Source organism: Gadus chalcogrammus, chromosome 16, assembly GCF_026213295.1.
Source record: "Gadus chalcogrammus isolate NIFS_2021 chromosome 16, NIFS_Gcha_1.0, whole genome shotgun sequence".
NCBI classification, from domain to species: Eukaryota; Metazoa; Chordata; class Actinopteri; order Gadiformes; family Gadidae; genus Gadus; species Gadus chalcogrammus.
Window position 1 is genome coordinate 33,470,036 of NC_079427.1, and position 19,442 is coordinate 33,489,477.

Here is a 19,442-nt window from a genome sequence, read left to right on the forward strand (position 1 = left end):
TGTACACTGTAAGAATATGGGGAGCATATTTTGTTTGATGTTTGTTTATAACGTCTTTATTTAAGATAGCTGGGGTACCGTATGTGGATAGACCAATCGCCTCTATCAAATAATGCTCCCACTGCAGAATCACATTATTTGAAACCACTACTCACCCTATGTACACTAAGAATATGGGGAGCATATTTTGATGCTTGTAACGTCTTTATTTAAGATAACTGGAGTGCCGTATGTGGATAGACCAATCGCCTCTATCAAATAATGCTCCCACTGCAGAATCACATTATTTGAAACCACTAATCACCCTTTTTTCAATGCAGGTTATTGATGGTTACATGCACATCCTTATTGGAGATCATCAGGCAAGTGGAAATTATATTTATCTAACTTTAGATGTTTATTTAACTATAATTCAGCATTATAAACTTATATTGTTTTAAACAGATGCCTATTCACCAGCTCAGTGCTGTTGTTGCCACATCATTGTTTGGTGGACAATTCAAGCCCCACAAAAAGGTAATTAATTTTTCACATTCATTGTCGGGTGCTGCGACCCAATCTGTAACAATCTAGCATTATTGATTATCAATAACAATAACTAACAGTCCATAACCTGGTATTAAAGGCACCCAGTGCAACTTTATGTAAACATTCAATGAAAAATAAACATTCCATTTCTAGTCTTTTTTACACGTAGTAAGTTTCAATAACTCCATACAATTACATATCGACATTCAAGGAGCAAAGATGAGACGTCGTTGTGTGGTGAGAACTGATAGAAAATCGTAAACAACAACAATCGCCGGTGGGGAGAAGCCATTTTTCCATTGACTGGAAGCCTGCTTCATTTATTGTAGGTTACAAAAAATAAAGAAAATGGCGGCATTGTTGTTGTTATCGATTTTCTATCAGTTCTCGCCACACAACGACGTCTCATCTTTGCTGCTTGAATGTCGGTATGTAATGGTATGGAGTTATTGAAACGTACGTGTAAAAAAGACTAGAAATTGAATGTTTATTTTTAAGCCTCGAAAGTTGCACTGGGTGCCTTTAAACCCATTCCTCAGATGAAGTTTCCAGTGGAAGAAATGTGGATGTGCCCTGTAAATGTTGGGGCTCACTGGATTTTAGTGGTTTGGTTACCTTTCTTGCTGTCTTGCTGGCTACAACTACTGGACTCGTTCTACCTCTGTTAGCCAGCCCGTAACTCGGCGTCTCTCCCTACGTGTTGCACTCATGCATACAAATATTTCAATTGACCTCTGATGCAGCAGCGCTCATAGTAATTTAGTTATTAGGATCTGCTTAATCAATGTAAATGTCGTAATCTGATGAGAGAATAACATGAATGCACTTAACCTCTTTAGATTGTCAACATGTCAGACAAGGTACTTGTGGTCATGGATCCAATGGGAAACGAAGGTCATCATGCTTGTAAACTCCTACGAAACTGGAGGTAACAGTGCTTGTGATAAAGTTTCAACTTTAAAAACATACAGATTGGTCTGATTTGATGAAGACCTATACGATTTCACACCAGAAATTTTGAATCTTTCATGTTAAGAGAATTGCTCTGATATATGCTCTCTGTGTTTTTTTCTTCCTTTTTTTTAAACATAAATTAGGAATTTCTTGAGGATTACAGACTTCGGAGACAAGGGAGCGACATGGACGGTACAAACAATGCAGCACAACAAGCAGCAAGATTCCAGCAGCTGTGGGATTTTAGTGTTGAGGGTAAACATGTTTATACTAATTGTACAGCCATAGGGTTAGGGTAAGTAACTTACTTATTAACTTACATTTGCCATCTAAAATGCAATTTAGCAGTTTGCAGATGATTATCTCTGGTACGGAGACATCAGTGATGTCCAGACATCTCCACGGGCTGTTCATCAGGCACGGTTGCATGTTGCTACTGCACTGCTTCAGTGTAAAGGTCAGTGGCATCAAACACTGCACGAGCGCAGTGCCATCAAAATAGTTTCGTAGTCAAAATCCATACAAAATCCCTCACCGCAGTCACATAAGGTGATCAGTCTGTGTGGGTAATGTACTTTAAAGCAAGGTTACTTTTTACATTGTTAAACATAACTATTTATTACACTTTTAATTTAGTCATTTGTTCAGTGCTACAGAAAACAAAATGCTTTTAATGTCTATATAGCATATAGGGAGGTATTTGTGACACATGTATATATTTAAGTATACTATGTGTGCGGATACTTTTTTGAAATGTATTTTCTTTTTTATTCACAAATTATACATTTGTAGTGTACCATGATTTATTTATTCACAGAATGATTGGAGTTTTAAAAGCTTATGAAAACCATTATTTCTAGGGAATGCAGAGGACTTGTGTGGTGTGCTCCTTTGCCGAAGAAAATGCAGATGAGAGCATGATTGAAAAGGTAAAGTATAATGTAAAATATGTGCTTTGTATTATTAATAGACTCAAAAATGTGTGTGCATAATACCATACAATGTATCTCATTGTAAATTGTAATGCTCTTTTAATTGTTTTATTTGGTAGGTGCAGTGTGGATGGTGCAGTCGGTGGGCACATTTGAGTGTGCCCAATATGTCCATGAAAATAAGGCTGTATATATTTGCAAGAAATGCCTTAAAATAAAATAAAGATTTGAGATCTTTTGGTGGTTTTTATTATTTGATCTTTTGAATAATTATTATCTATTGCATATATACACACACAGAATCCCATTCACAAATATATACAAGTTTTAACAATACTTTGCTACACTTTTCTTGTTGAAGTTATTTATTTAGTTTAATTGATTATTGATGTTTTTTTTGTCTTTATTTATTTTACATTACGTACATTGCACATACTGTACCGCTGAAATCTTCAATATACGTTATAAAACAGCATCAACAGTGTACAAAGGGTGAGTGTAAAATAACGTGATTCTGCAGTGGGAGCATTATTTGATAGAGGCGATTGGTCTATCCACATTCGGTACTCCAGCTATCATAAATAAAGCCTTATAAACAAGCATCAAAATATGCTCCCAATATTCTTACAGTGTACATAGGGTGAGTAGTGGTTTAAAATAATGTGATTCTGCAGTGGGAGCATTATTTGATTGAGGCAATTGGTCTATCCACATAGGCTACTTTACCCCTTCTATCTTAAATAAAGACGTTATAAACAAGCATCAAAATATGGTCCCCATATTCTTACAGTGTACATAGGGTGAGTAGTGGTTCAAAATAATGTGATTCTGCAGTGGGAGCATTATTTGATAGAGACGATTGGTCTATCCACATACGGTACTCCTGCTATCTTAAATAAAGACGTTATAAACAAGCATCAAAATATGCTCCCCATATTCATTCAGTGTACATAGGGTGAATAGTGATGTAAAATAACGTGATTCTGCAGTGGGAGCATTATTTGATAGAGCCGATTGTTCTATTTCATGTAGGCTACACCGTCTATGCTTTGCCTTATGGGCTTGTCCCGTGCGCGTACTTGCGCGCACTGAAAAATTTCAACTATGCACCAATCAACGTGGGCACCGTCCAATGTCCCACGGTACCGTGTATATAAGGCGGCGGAAACCGCCGCCCATCCTCCCTTTTCTTTCAGCACTAGTACTGATCAAACGAAAACGCCTGAAGAGGGGCTCCTCTCCAGGCACCTCTTTTTCCCCCGTCGATGGACCTCGCTGAGGCCATCGACATCTTCAGGGCCGGAGTTCCGGACGCCCAGGACGCCGACGACGAGCACTTCGAGGTTGACGACGTCGCCTCCTTGGACGACGTCTTTGCTGGTTCTGCGTCCGAGTTCTCCCGCTCCGGGGGTTCCACCGAAGCCACTGTCGTCCCGAGGGAGAAACCACGCCGGATGGCCGATCTCTTCGGCGAGATCATGGGTGAGGCGGCGGCCATCAAGGGCATCCCTATGCCAGCCCCACCTCTCGCCCCCATGTCGGATGACATGCAGAGCGAGTGTTTCCGCCTCCAACTCCAACCCCGATGCCGCAGCAGCAGTCGCAGCAGCAGCAGCAACAGCAGCCGCCGCCGCAGCCGGGGAGAGCAGCACCGCGGGGCGGACCGTTCGATCGAATGGCAGTACATAGTCCCGAAACAGCGATATTCCTTTTGATTACCTCTTTCCCCCCCTCAGCCAGATGGCTGTAGGGTGGCGGCCGGACGGCGGGTTTACATAACCTCTGGTTCACCTGCTTCTAAGAAGCGGCGTCCCTTTCAACTTCGTGGACGGACTGGAGACTCATTACACAAGCCCGTGGATACGGACGCTTGTACTAGTTTCCTAGTTTCCCACATTATCCCCTCTACCTCCCTTCTACAGTCTGTGGAAGGTGAGAAGACGGGTCTGCGCGCTGTGGTTACAGCCAGCGGACAACGCGCGGTCACGAGTGCTGCGGCTAGACTGCTCGCTGCCTGTTCAGCGGACACGAGCGCGGCGTCTAGACAGCTCGCTGTTTGTACAGCGACTAGCTCTGTAACGTCTACTAGCTCTGTAACGTCTAACGTCTCTGTAACGTCTAGGTGGCCCGTCTCTTGGAGAAGGGGGCCATCACTGTCGTTCCCCCCCACGAGTCACACCTAAGGTTTAACTCCTGCTACTTCCTGGTTTCCAAGAAGTCAGGGGAGAAGAGACCTATTCTGGATCTTCGCATGTTCAACAGGTTAGTTGCCGCGAGGAAATTCAGAATGCTCACTATCAGAGCGCTGCTCCGATGTGTGAGAGAGGGCGACTGGTTCACATCCTTGGATCTCAAGGATGCTTACTTCCACGTCCCTGTTCGGCAGGCGCACAGGAAGTTTCTCCGTTTTGCCTTCATGGGGCTGGCGTACGAGTACAAGTGCCTGCCATTCGGCTCCTCCCTGGCCCCGCGCACCTTCTCGAAGTGTGTGGAGACGGCGTTGGGACCGCTCAGGCGTCAGGGAAAGAGGGTTCTCTTCTACCTCGACGACCTACTTATTCTGAGCAACTCAGGGGAAGCTGCGAGAAGGAACACCATGACGGTGATAAACCATCTCTCTTTCCTGGGTTTTGCCATCAACTGGGAGAAGAGCTTCCCGCTCCCCGGCAGGCAGATAGTCTACTTGGGGCTTTGCCTAGACTCAGCCGCCATGACAGCGATGCTCTCGCCTCCTCGGCGAGACACCATCCTGTTGGCACTCTCCCGCTTTCGCGTTCTCAGAAACGTGACCGTCACCATGCGCCTGTTAGGGCTGATGGCAGCCGCCCATCCCGTGGTTCCCCTGGGTCTGCTCTTTATGCGCAGACTCCAGCGGTGGTTTGCTCGCCAACGGTTTGACCCAGTGCGACACAAGCTCAGGGTGCTCCTCCTACCCCGTTCAGTGTCACCAGACCTGGAATGTTGGGGAAACCCCCCCGCCCTTCTCAGGGGTGTTCCCCTGGGCAGAGTGACGTCCTACGTAGTGGTCTTCACGGACGCCTCGTTGACGGGTTGGGGAGGAACGTGCCTCTCTCACTCGATGGGAGGCAAGTGGCGCACGCCCCCTACAGTCCACATAAATGTGCTGGAACTCGTGAGGAAAGTGCTGTTGCATTTCTTTCACCTGGTACGTGGCCGCCACGTTCTGATTAGGACAGACGGTGTGTCGGCGGTGGCGTACATAAACAAACAGGGGGGAGTGCGCTCCCCTGCTCCGCTCAAGCTGATCCTTCCTCTTCTGGAACAGGTCAGACAGGAGAGATTGTCCCTGATTGTAGTGGATCCGGAGAACCGCTCAGCTCTGTGGTTTCCAGAGCTGGCGGCGCTCTCACGGACGGCGCCGTGGCCGGTACCGTTCAGACCAGATGCGCTTTCACAGGCCCATGGGACGGTGCACCACCCGCCCGATGTATCGGGACGGCTGTTGGTCTGGCTCCTGAGAGGTTGATCCTGCAGGGCAAAGGTTTGTCTGAAGCGGTTATCAGCACTATCCAGGTTGCTCATGCACCTTTTACTTCTTCCCTCTATGCATGCTCTCTGCGTTCCTCCCTAAGAACATTAATAGTTCTTTCCAGTCGAGAGATATTGTGCTTAAGGCTTTTCACCCCCCGTCTCATTCTTTTGAGGCGGAGGCGGAGTTGCATCTCCTGTGCCCGGTGCGGGCGCTGCCTATGTACGTGAAACGCTTGGCCGCGTTCCGCTCCACACAACAGTTTTTTGTGTGTTATAGCGACGCTAGCAGGGGCCGCGCTCCCTCTAAACAGCGGTTTTCTCGCCTGATATGTGAGGCGAGAAAAGACCTATGCGGTTTTCGTGTTAGGATTCGTTTGGACCCCTGAAATGCAAACAATGACGTCATTAGCCCCCCAACCAGCTGGGGGACGTCAGAGTTGCATTGAATTTTTTATTTAGTATTTTATTTGTATTCTTTTTGTAGCTTTCAATACAGCCCCTTGATAAATGCAGGGCTCTCAAGTTTTGAACAGAGTTCAGAGTGAGATTTTGTCTGCGGCGGCGGCAGGGGGGGGGGGGGATAGTAAGCATTATTGGCCCTTAACAATAATATTCGGAAACAACACTGCCTCAAAAGGATATTGGCCTGAGGCTATACTTTTCCCTGAACTTTTAAACGTTGCAAACGTGCAAAAACATAATTATATATTTATGTGGCATTCAGTCCAATGCTTTAAATATATATGTGGCATTCATTAGGCCAATGCTGTGGTAAAGTGTGTAAAGTATGAGCAAGTGTTTCTTTCTGTTCAATAGATAGAACTTTATCAATCCCCTGTAGGAGAAATTTGTTAATGTTTGTCCATATAAAACAACAATGGCAAAAAAAAAAATACAAAACACGACGGTAACTCTAAAGTCAAACCGTCCAATCTGAAGGCTCTACTTAACCACTCCCCCTACTCACTTCCAGCAATGCAAAGCGAACAGAACTGAGTAGGGGAGGGCGTAGCCGTAGCCTAAGTAGTTTGTGACCGACCCAGAGGAACGCAACACAAATTCAATGTGAACATGTATGAGGCTTTAATAATGTTACGGGCCAAGACGGGGTGAACCCAAACGCACGGCACAAATGACAACAGGACGAGGTTGGTAGCAATTAACCAGTTTATTGCTACACAGAGCAGAGGAGAAGGTCTGTGGCGATCCGGAGATGGTGGGTCGGGTGGATTGCCGGAACAGATAGTCACCCTCGACGGTTCGGAGGAACTGGTATTCCTGCAGGAGAGGAGAGTCGAGTGGTGAACGAGAACAATGAGAATAACTAGGAAAAGGCTAGAAAGGTCGGAGGATAACTTAACTAGGCAAGTGTAGCTGACGATCTGGCGACGAATGGTTGAATGACTGGGGAAGATATACAGGTGGGCGTGATTGGTGATGACGCTCAGGTGCGGGAGATCACCGTGGCTGGGTTGGGGAGTTCAGCAGGCCACGCCCCCGTACATGAGACAGAACATGACAGACAAACAGAGAAAACTAGTGGCAGCTAGGATCCGGTGGGAGAGGCCGTGACAAATAAAATCCCGGACGATTTTGAATTTCCGCCCGGACACATTTTTTTTAAAAGTGTCTCAAAAAGAGGGCATGTCTGTGTGGCGTGTGAGCGTGTGCATGGGTCGAATTGCGTGTGTCTCACGCCGAATGCGTGAGACTTGAGAGCCCTGCTACTGGGCCAAGACCTGCTGGGCCGAAGTGCACTCGCCTACGGAAACGCTGCATAGGTATTCTTCCAACAAGCTTACCGCATCGGAAGTTGGCCTACTAAGCTATTATTTCATCGTTAGCCATCATCGGTTATTCTCACAACCTTGGCTATAAACAAACATGCCATGTCTGTCCGGAGGGGTATTCCACAAAGCCGGTTTTATCACATAACCTGGTAAGTTAACCCAGGGTTTGCGGTAACCCTAGGTTTTCCGTTCCAAAAGGATCACGGTATGTTAGTTGCTATAGAAACATATGCTCTGAATCAAACCTGCTCGAACAGGCAGCGAGCAGGTTTTGCGCAGGTTAAGTTTGAAACAAAACCCAGTTTTGGGTATTTAAACCGGCGTTCACCGCAGATTTCATGTGTTCACAATGGCATGCCCTTTTGATGAGAGAACTGCTGATATCGGACCGCAAATTATACGTGCAATCCACCGGGAGCGATTGATAAGACCACGGCTCGACATCTTGGCATATGGGATGACTTTTTGCTGGAGTGGAGAGATATAGATTCTCGCGCAAATCTTTAATATATTTAAATAGCCTTACATAGCCAACACTACCAATCGAGGACCTGGCCTCAGATCACTCCAGACTATTTGCGAAGCCCTCCGTTTTTTGCAAATGGTAGTTTTATCTAGGCTATAATGTTGGAGATGCTGAGCACATCTCAGTCGTTTCAGATGACCCATCCAAGATTTGTATCGGCCTCCTATCATACAAAGAGCAATATTGTCTGAGTAAGCCTACTATGCCGAGAGGCATTTACAACATAAAGTATAAAATAGTCCTAACAGACTTGCATCCACTAGAGAATGTTCGATCGTAGCCGGCGGCTTCATTACAAGCACTAATCCATCTTGATCTGTGAAGTTGATGAATTGTCACTTTTAGGTTTTCTACCCAGTTACCAAAAAAAGAAACATTTGGAATAGTATGCGCTGTGGAACGCAAACGGTTTGCATGTGTTACTTCGAAGGCAAAAAAATCTAAAATACAAGAAAACACAGAAACCTACATTCAACCAGTGGGGTATGGCCCCTGACTCTCTGAGGAGGTAGGTACCTCTAGGTACCCCCTCCATGCCAGGGCGCCCTGAATTTATGTTTATTAACAGCTCCTCCACCGGGGTCAAGACAATTTGAGGGCCAGATCCAGTCTGCCGACTGTCGGCCTTTTCACGATTGGCTTAAAACAATGGCTTATTTAAATTTATACCAATACGATGGTGGGAAAAGCTTACCAGTTTGTATGTTTTTTATACTTCATTTTTATACTTGATCCGCTGACCGCTTGGAAGCAATCGGAGTACATATTTTTTTAGAAGAAAGGGGTTATGTGGTAGGATCTTTAAGAATGCTTAACTGGGATATTTATATATTCATGGCTCAAATATTAAGGATCATGCCTTTGACGTGTAACCAACGCATTTACGCGGTCAGCGATCCGCTGCCAGGCTTTGGTTCTCCGGGTTGCAGAGGCTTTAGCGTTCCCTTTTCTTGTGATAATGTCCTTCTCCTCGTCATAGCTCTCCAGGAGAACCTGGAGTTCCATTTCATTGAAATAAGCGGCCCGTTTTGCCATATCGATCAGGGTTTCCATGATCCATACATCACGTCTTTTTAGGTTTGGCGTGGAGGCGCACAACCCTGTGTTAACCAACCCCGAGTTGATTGAACTAATGCATAACCACTGCTGTGGAACCGAAAACTCTGGGTTGGTCGGCACAGGGTCAATCAACCTAGAGTTCAGCGTTAACTCAGTGTTTGTTAAACCTCCGTTCGTGGAACACCCCTCTGTTTGAGTGGCAGCGGTATCGTGTTTCAGAATTAAACAATACAGTTGGCATGAGTAAGGAAGCCAACAAATCAGATCTTAACTTTGATTCACTAAACAACAGCGTCCAAATGGGGACCATACAACATTGATCAGCCTGTTGGCAATCACGTTGTCTGGTCACGGTGAACTGTAAAAGTACTTTGTGTTGCTTACGGCAATTCCTGATATCTCTTGCATGTTTGGGAGGAATATATCAAGTTACCTGAACCGGGAAACTGTCAGATGTCCCTAGTGATTGATGTCGGATCTTGCCAGGCCTCTGCCAGGTTTCTATTCGAAAACCAGGTGGTTTTATTAAACAAGAAGGTTGGGTATGAGATAAGACCATCTAGACACATTAATATGTGGACTTATATGTAAAGCTAAATGTAGATTTACCAACATGATTATTGAGCCTCCCCTTTCTTTCATTCATCGAATTGCGGCCCCCAATGTGTCAGGCATAGCCTGTTTCTCATGTTTCTTCACCCGCTGAAGAAAGATCCTTTGGAGGGGCCATCTCCCCCCAGATTTGGGAGAGGGTGATCCATGGCAGAAAGGGAGATGTTTTATTCAGCAGGCAAGGGGCAGAGGGTGCGATAAGAGGGGAAGTGTGATTATGATAGCGATCGTCCATTCATCTATACGAGACCCTCTGAGCAACACAATACCCTCAGCTTCACGCGCGGTTCACACCCATTGATCGGTCCCGGTAACCGGATCGGCCCCGGTAACCAGAGCGGCCGTAGGTCTGTGGTGGTGGTTGTCCGGGGGTAGAGCTGGGAGGTCAGGTGAAGTGAGTAAAAGCTATCAGCTCTGTGAACACAAGCCACTTACCCCTCACACTCATCTCGTGTGTGATAATGAACTACATAGTGCAATGCTTCAAGGACAAGTGCATTGAGGGCTAAACAGAAAAGATCAAGTACACCAAGCAGACATAGGATAGGATGGGGTGTCTGGTTCTATTGGCAAATAAATGATGCATGCGTTGATGTGACGAGACAAATATCGTAGACCAGTTGTTGTAAAACTCTTTATACTGCTGCCGCTGGAGGCACATTTATTCCTTTAACTTGTTTTAAACCCCATTTGAATGATCTCATGGTTAATGTTAGCCTGGTCCTTCCAGACTCTCGTACTTCATTTCATTTGCACAGAGAGTCTGGACCTACTCAATTGACTAACGTTAACTCACTTGAAGGTAGGTGTCTGTTGAAGTTTAAAACTATTGGATCTGCTCAGTGCCACTCTGGATCTGCCACAACCAATCGCTAACGTTACGCCGGGAATCACGTTGCGCGCAGGCTGTAAACAAACCAAACACCGTTCGTGAAGATGTCCGTCAACGAGAGCTGACTTTAAAGGTCCCATGACATGCTATTTTATGTATTCTTTAATATAGGTATTAGTGGGCAACTAATACAGTATTCAAAGACGTTCCCGAAATTCAGCCGTGGTGCAGAGTTACAGCCACTCCGAGCCAGTCACACATTGAGCTTCCCCCAAATGCGCTGTTTTGGTGTCTGTTGCTATAATGCAAATGAGGAGGAGCGAGGCGGGTCAAGGAGGAGGGTGGGGGTGTGGCCCTGAGCAGCTTGCAGCCACGGTACCATGCGCTCTGTTTAAAGTGGATGTATCGCAATGGCGAGGCGCACACAGCCATTAGCCGTGTTCTGTAAATATTCTAGATTAGAACACACGGGAGTCCTGGAGCTCTATATCTAAATATTATCATATAGCCTACATAGATATCTATATCATATAATATATATTATCACGGCCAAAAGCTGTGTGAGCCGATATTATGAATCTCAAACGACCGCGTTGGGTTCTCCGACGTTCCTGGTTCTTATACGCCCAAATCTATGTGAAGTAGACTGAACCGCGACAAGGAGGAGAAAGGGATTGTTGCCGGGCAGCGCTTAGGCACCTCCGCCTCCGGCGGTGGTCCCTCAGCGGGGCTCAAGTGGGAGACCCCCAATTCATTCTCAACCTTGGCTGAGATAACCCCCACTACGAGTCTCGTTGTAGAAATACCAGAGACGAGAGTCCGACGTGTTATGCGCCATAACAACAAAAGCAGAACGGTTATCCAAATAACAAGGAAGTGTACAACACTTGCGTTACAGTCCTGGAGCTCTATATCTAAATAATATCATATAATACATAGATATCTATATCATATAATACATATTATCACGGCCAAAAGCTGTGTGCGCCTCCAGACGATATTATGAATCACAAACGACTTTGTCGGGTTCTGCGACGTCTCTGGTTCTTCCACTTTCACATCAACCAGTAGTAGACTGAACCGCGCGCTGCCGGCTGCCGGCTGCCGGCTGCCCGCTGCCGGGCGATGGTGTCGTGGCAACCGGCGGCATGTCGCAGTTCATGTACTTCAGCGAGTCAAAGACAAAGTTCCTTTCCCCCAATTCCTTCTCAACCATGGCTCAGATAACCCCCACTACAGTCTCGTTGTGGAAATACAAGAGACGTCAAAGAACCGACAAGATATACTTGCGTTACAGTGTGTGTATTCACACACACATGTGGCGCTCGCACGGTCGTGTCTCATTGGCGGGCCAACAGGGCAGAGTAAGGGGAGGAGCTTAGATGCTTTATGACGTCCTAAATAAAGACATTCCAAATCAGCGCGCTTGAGCCTCCGTTTTTTCAAAGGCGAGCAGAACAGCTAGTGCTTGTTTTACACCAAACGCAAGTTTTAGCCACTGGGGGACCATAGGCAGGCTAGGGGAACTCATATTTATGTTAGAAAACCTCATAAAGTGAGATTTTCATGTCATGGGACCTTTAATGTCATTGTTCTCAGCCACTACCTCGATTCGCTGATTTGATGCACAACATTTGGACAGAAAACCCACTAACACAACCATATGGGGTGCCGTTTGTAAAATCTCTGTTACAATTTTTCTAGCTGATCAATTTTCATACATTTGTTAACTTTCCTCACATTTAGCGCATTTTCCTCACATTTGAGAGAAAAATTCATGTAAAACAACACGTTATATGTAATGGTCAACAATATGTTAAAATGTACAAAATCCATGTTAGAAATTATACACACATTTTATATCGAAATATAAATGTTATATCTAAATATAAATGTATAAAACGGCAACTGCTAGGGAGTCCTAGACATCGAACGGGGGGTTATTGCAGCTGTACGGGCTGCACCTCAGGGTGTAGCTGCCCCGGTCCAGTCCACAACAGCAATGGTAAGTTAAGTAGTTTTCAGACCTGCAAACTCCTCAGAGGAAAAAAGGTGAGTGTCACGGGGGGATTTTTTTTTTATTGTAATATACAAATGACACTACTCTTAGCGTGACTTAACAAAACTCTTTATCAAAAATCAATGTCAAAACATCCTTAAGGCTTATAAAAAATATTTTATTTACAACTGTCACAAAAATAGTATGCGCTGTGGCAAGCACATGGTTTGCATGTATTACTCGAAGGCAAAAAAAATCTAAAATACAAGAAAACACAAAAACCTACATTCAACCAGTGGGGTATGGCCCCTGACTCTCTGAGGAGGTAGGTACCTCCAGGTACCACCTCCATGCCAGGGCGCCCTGAATTTATGTTTATTAACAGCTCCTCCAACGGGGTCAAGACAATTTGAGGGCCAGATCCAGTCTGCCGACTGTCGGCCTATTCACGATTGGCTTAAAAAAATGGCTCATTTAAATTTATACCAATACGATGGTGGGAAAAGCTTACCAGTTTTTATGTTTTTTATACTTCATTTCTATACTTGGAAGCCATCGGAGTACATATTTTTTTAGAAGAAAGGGGTTATGTGGTAGGAACTTTAAGAATGCTTAACTGGGATATTTATATATTCATGGCTCAAATATTAAGGATCATGCTTTTGACGTGTAACTAACGCATTTACGCGGTCAGCGATCCGCTGCCAGGCTTTGGTTCTCCGGGTTGAAGAGGCTTTAGCGTTCCCTTTTCTTGTGATAATGTCCTTCTCCTCGTCATAGCTCTCCAGGAGAACCTGAAGTTCCATTTCATTGAAATAAGCGGCCCGTTTCGCCATTTCGAACAGGGTTTCCATGATCCATACATCACGTCTTTTTACGTTTGGCGGTGACGCGCACAACCCTGTGTTAACCAACCCCGAGTTGATTGAACTAATGCATAACCGCTGCTGTGGAACCGAAAACTCTGGGTTAGTCGGCACAGGGTAAATCAACCTCAAGTTCAGCGTTAACTCAGTGTTTGTTAAACCTCCGTTCGTGGAACACCCCTCTGGACGAGGGTTTCGCAAGCTCTCTTGCGTTGTTTGGCCGCATGCATGCGCATGCGGATGCGGATGCGCGGTAGCCAGGCGACCGTCTCATCCAATGGCGAGCTCAGTTGGCGCTGTGTGCTTCAAGATTCCGATTGGCCCAGAGAAATGTCAATTATAAGAAAGATTCTGAAGCAAGTGCTGAGATTCCGATTGGCCCAGAGAAATGTCAATTATAAGAACGATCCAATAATTTTTCGCAATTCTGGACCCCCCCCCCCCAAAAACTAAACTATCCGGTTCTACACGATTCACGTGAATGACCAAATTGACCAAGAAAACGACGATTGTCGCCAAAAAGCGACAAGTTTGCAGCTCTGAGTTTTAATTTGAGTTCTTTATGCATACTGGACGAGGGCGTTAGCCACTGTTAGCTAACCCAGCCAGTTAGCTGTGTGACATATGCTAGCTGAAGTTTTGTTATCCACTCCACTGCAGTGTTTCCCCCAGTAAATGTCTCAGTCAAGGTGGTAAGCAGTCGGTGGTGTTGTTGTTTTTTTTTATTTTTTTTATTTTTGGGGGTATTTTGCTCAAAGATGCCAGTACGCATGAATGAAATAAACGACTGTTTATTTCCATATAAATAAACAACAGTAGGTACAAATGTTGTGCAAACATGCAGACACTACAAAATAAAATTAAAGAAAAGTGCAAATTAAATACAAATAATGGACAATACACTTAACATTTGTATGCAAATTCAACTATTTACAGTTCCTTTTTTGGATCTTATTTGCGGCACAGCTGACAAGAGGCATCAGTGCATGCAATTCTGCGTGGCTGTGCAAAGAACAGTTTCAGCGCCCTGCTGTAATTGAACTTTTTTTTTTTTTTTTTTTTTAATACATTGGTAGTCAAGGCGGGGCCCTAGTCTTGTTAAGGCGGCCGCCTTAACAAGATAGTGCTGGGGGAAACCCTGCACTGTAAGGACTTTCTACGACGGAGTATTAGGGCCACACGTGAAGAAAAAAAATATTTTTGCCGTGAGGAGATTAAAGTCGACATTAAACTCGAAATGTCGAGAATAAAGTTGAAACATCATATCGACTTTAATCTCGACGTGTCCATTTTCCGTTCCTCTGTCAGCACGCAGACGCTCCGGGCATCCTCACAAGCGTGCAGCGGATGACACGAAGTAGTCGGCAATAACCCTGGGGTCATTGTTTGTGGTGTAGGCGGCCTCCATCCAAACAATATAGCGACTAAAACCGTCAATGCAACCACTGATGGCAATGCCGTATGGCTTTAGTTTATCTTACCCATCCATATGCCAGAGTGCATTTCGGACCTTTGCTGTGATATTGCCTGCGCCTCAGACGCCGGGCACGCCTTTGCTCCACACCCTCAATCGAGATTAAAGTCAACATTTTATTCTCGACATTTCGAGTTCAATCACGACATGTCGAGATTAAACTTGAAATGTCGAGAATAAAGTTGAAATATTAAGTTGACTTTAATCTCGATTTGTCGACTTTAAAGTCGACATTAAACTCGAAATGTCGAGAATACAGTTGAAATTAGTTGGGAGGGATAGCAACCGCTCCACGGGCCTGCACTGAATCCATTGGCTTGTGTAGATATTTTGGTAAAATTGTATTTCAGAATCGGGTTTAACATGGGAAATGGGCAGATGCAAGGATACAGATGGTTGCACCTCTGTGCAATACATAAAGGTTATGTTGTGTCGCAAAATACATTAAGACAATTGATCAAGATGCTTGATCCTGAGGGTGTGGAGCAAAGGCGTGCCCGGCGTCTGAGGCGCAGGCAATATCACAGCAAAGGTCCGAAATGCACTCTGGCATGGACGGGTACGATAAACTAAATCCATACGTCATTCAGCTAGCATATGTCACACAGCTAACTGGCTGGGTTAGCTAACAGTGGCTAACGCCCTCGTCCAGTATGCATAAAGAACTCAAATTAAAACAACTTAACTTACCGTTGCTGTTGTGGACTGGACCGGGGGAGCTACACCCTGAGGTGCAGCCCGTACAGCTGCAATAACCACCCGTTCGATGTCTAGGACTCCCAGAGAACCGGACATGCCTTGCCTTTGCCGTGCGATCTTTGCAGCGCGATTTGAAGCCGCTGCAGTCTGCAGTGGGCGTGGTTTCCTTGGGGATTTGAATATTTTCTAAATATTTAGCTTTAGGCCTACACTTAGCGACACATTTAGAGTTAACGTTTAGATTTAACATTTAACATTTAGATTTAACATTTAGATTTATATATAAGATTTAGATTTAACATTTAGATTTAGATTTAACATTTAACATTTAGATATAGATTTAACATTTACATTTAACATTTACATTTATCTAGGCCTATAACATTTAGATTTAGATTTAACATTTAGATTTAACATTTAGATTTAACATTAAAAATTTAGATATAAATTTAACATTTAGATTTAACATTTAAAATGTAGATATAAATGTAACATTTAGATTTCACATTTACATTTAGATATAACATTTATATTTAGATATAAAATTTATATATAATTTCTAACATGGATTTTGTACATTTGAACATCGTGTTGTTTTACATGAATTTTTCTCTCAAATGTGAGGAAATGCGCAAAATGTGAGGAAAGTGAGCTAAATGTTGAAAATGTGTCAGCTAAAAAAAAGGTAACAGAGTTTTTACAAATGGCACCCAATTTGAGTGTGCTGTTAAATAGGTAAACGATCATTTCTTAATATTTAATGTATTACTGCTTATATTTATTTTCATCGTTTCTTTTATGTTTGCTTAACGATTCAAAAACAACGTCGGAACAGCGCTGCATTATAAATCATCGATTATATACTGCCATCTAGTGGCAGTTAGTGGAAGCCACCCGACATGTGACACAGCTTAGCTACCCCAGTAGAGGGCGGACTTATACATAATATTAGATTCCTTTATTTATTTATTTATTTATACCGTTCCGTGTCGTTTTTACGATTGCCTTCCGTTTTAATTTATTTTTTTACTCTCTCTCTCTCTCTCTCTCTCTCTCTCTCTCTCTCTCTCTCTCTCTCTCTCTCTCTCTCTCTCTCTCTCTCTCTCTCTCTCAATTCAATTCAATTCAATTCAATTCAATTCAATTCAATTCAATTCAATTCAATTCAATTCAATTCAATTCAATTCAAAAAAGCTTTATTGGCATGAGAAATATACATTTGCATTGCCAAAGCAGGTGAACAATAAAATAAACAGCGTTATAAAATAAAAAGTAAAAAGGTAAGGTATATTTTACAATACATAATATAATAAGTATAAACCGTAAGAAATATCTATGCATATCAAATGTAATACTATAAAAGTACTATAAAAGTAAAATGCAATATTTTTAAATTAACAAAATTACAGTATCTCGTATGAACAGATAAATTAAAGATACACTCTAAATACACAGTATTTACATTATGGAGGATGTGTGCAATAGTGCAATTATTGTGTGAACAGTGAGTCCAGGGGCATGAGTCTATGGGGAGTTTATGGTTCTTCACTCATCACAACAGGTTACGAATCTTGCAGCTGCATTTGCACATTGTTGTATTTCTCCCAACAGGTATGGCAGTTTGTGAGCATCTGGAGTTTCTTTGAAGTCCTTGCATGCCTTTGTAATCCGTGGCAAGGGTGCATTCCTGATGTCTTCGTATGACTGGCAGGAAGTCAGGAAGTGTAGTTGTGTTCTGTCTCTAGTTGGTTGTGTGGGCAGTGGGAGCACAGTCTGTCTTCTCTTGGGAGTCCGGTCTGCCTGTGGCGTCCCTTCTCGGTGGCCAGGCTGTGTTCGCTGAGTCTGTATCTGGTCAAGGATTTCCTCAGTTTTGGGTCGGTCACGGTGGGCAGGTATTCTGCCACGGTGTAGTCTCTGTTAAGGGACAAATAGCAGGCCAATTTACCCTGGTTTTTGGTGGTCTCTTTCCAATGTGCCAAATACTTTTCCTTTTGTTTTCTTATAATTTGGTTTTGCCTGATGTGTTGGGATGATGTTCACAAGCTGGCACTTTTCTGGATGTAATTCTCTGTGGGTAAGAGCCTTGTTGTGGAGTGTGTTGCTGTCGCTTTCCTTAAGGTGGTTATGCCATTTTCGGGCTCGCTTCTGAATTAATAACGATTGGATATGGTCCTAATTCTGCTCTGCATGCATTATTTGGCGTCTTTCTTTGGACTTTTAGTATTGATTGGCAGAATTCAGCATGAAGAGTTTCAATTTGATTGGATGAGACAATCAGTTTGTCTAATTTTATCAAATCTCTCTCTCTCTCTCTCTCTCTCTCTCTCTCTCTCTCTCTCTCTCTCTCTCTCTCTCTCTCTCTCTCTCTCTCTCTCTCTCTCATATATTATATATCTTTTTAATGTAAAACAAAAAAGGTGTTGATATGATGACCATCAAAGTTCCATCACTGAGACGATTTAAATATTGAAAGAACAGCACAAAATAGCCTAGACACAGTTGCAAAAATATACCATAATTGAACGGGGATTGAAAATCTGATTTTGTATAATACTCAAGGTAAAACAGACATCAATTAGCAAAACCTTACTCTTGCCAATACATTTTTAAAAGAGACTTGCAATGACGGACTGTCAGTAACCCTTATCTTATTTACCTTTCAACCAACAGAGGAACCAACATTTGTGAAGAAATCCGAATTAGGCAGTTAGCTTTAAAGAGGAACAAACCGATTTTTTCTATTTTATTATGGTTTTGAAAGTAATGCAATTGCATAACAAACCCACAAATTGCTCCATTTATCAGTGGTCTCTTGCTAATCCATCCCCGCTTTCATCAGTCTCAATACCAGTAGCCTATCAGTTATCCCTTTGCCAAACCGATTGCGGGCCTCATATTAATCAAAAGATTAACATGATTATGTTCCGAAGCCCCCCCCCAAGGCCAAGATTAGCTATAGTTTGGGTTACCAGGATTTGCTTTTGGTAATTCTCTGTACTCCTTGTGTGCTTCAGTGAGAGCTGTTTTACTTACTTATCTGGCAAAGGCATATGCAAAAAGACAAGAACTTTGGAGAGAGAAATAGCAGTATTTGTTGTCTTTCGTATTTGACCTGAGTCAACAAATTAAGGTGTATTTGGATATACAGAGGCGAACATTTGAATTTTTAAGGCCTTATTCTTTAGAAATGAATGTGTCTAAGTTGACATCCATTATAATTCTATGTTATTCATTGATTTTGCTAACCAGCCCGGTTTTGTATTTTTGACTTTTTAGGCAGGATTCCTTTAAATAATAATTATCTGCAAATCACTGCCATCTTTTCCCTCATGTGTTTAATATGAATATTAGTTGATCGATCAAAGATGGCTCCAATGTGCAACTGTAGTTTACGACAAAATAAATTCAGGGTGCAGCTTTAAAAACCTATAGCAGCTGCTCTAACTGGTCAACTGGGGTGTGTGTGTTTGTGTGTGTGTGTGTGTGTGTGTGTGTGTGTGTGTGTGTGTGTGTGTGTGTGTGTGTGTGTGTGTGTGTGTGTGTGTGTGTGTGTGTGCGTGTGCCTCTGTGAGACAGATTGGATGTCTGAATGTTTACACATACTATGAATATGTAATGGATTCCTTACATATTTTCAATACTTCCCCCTATTTAGAAGAACAGCACTTCCAAGAATGAC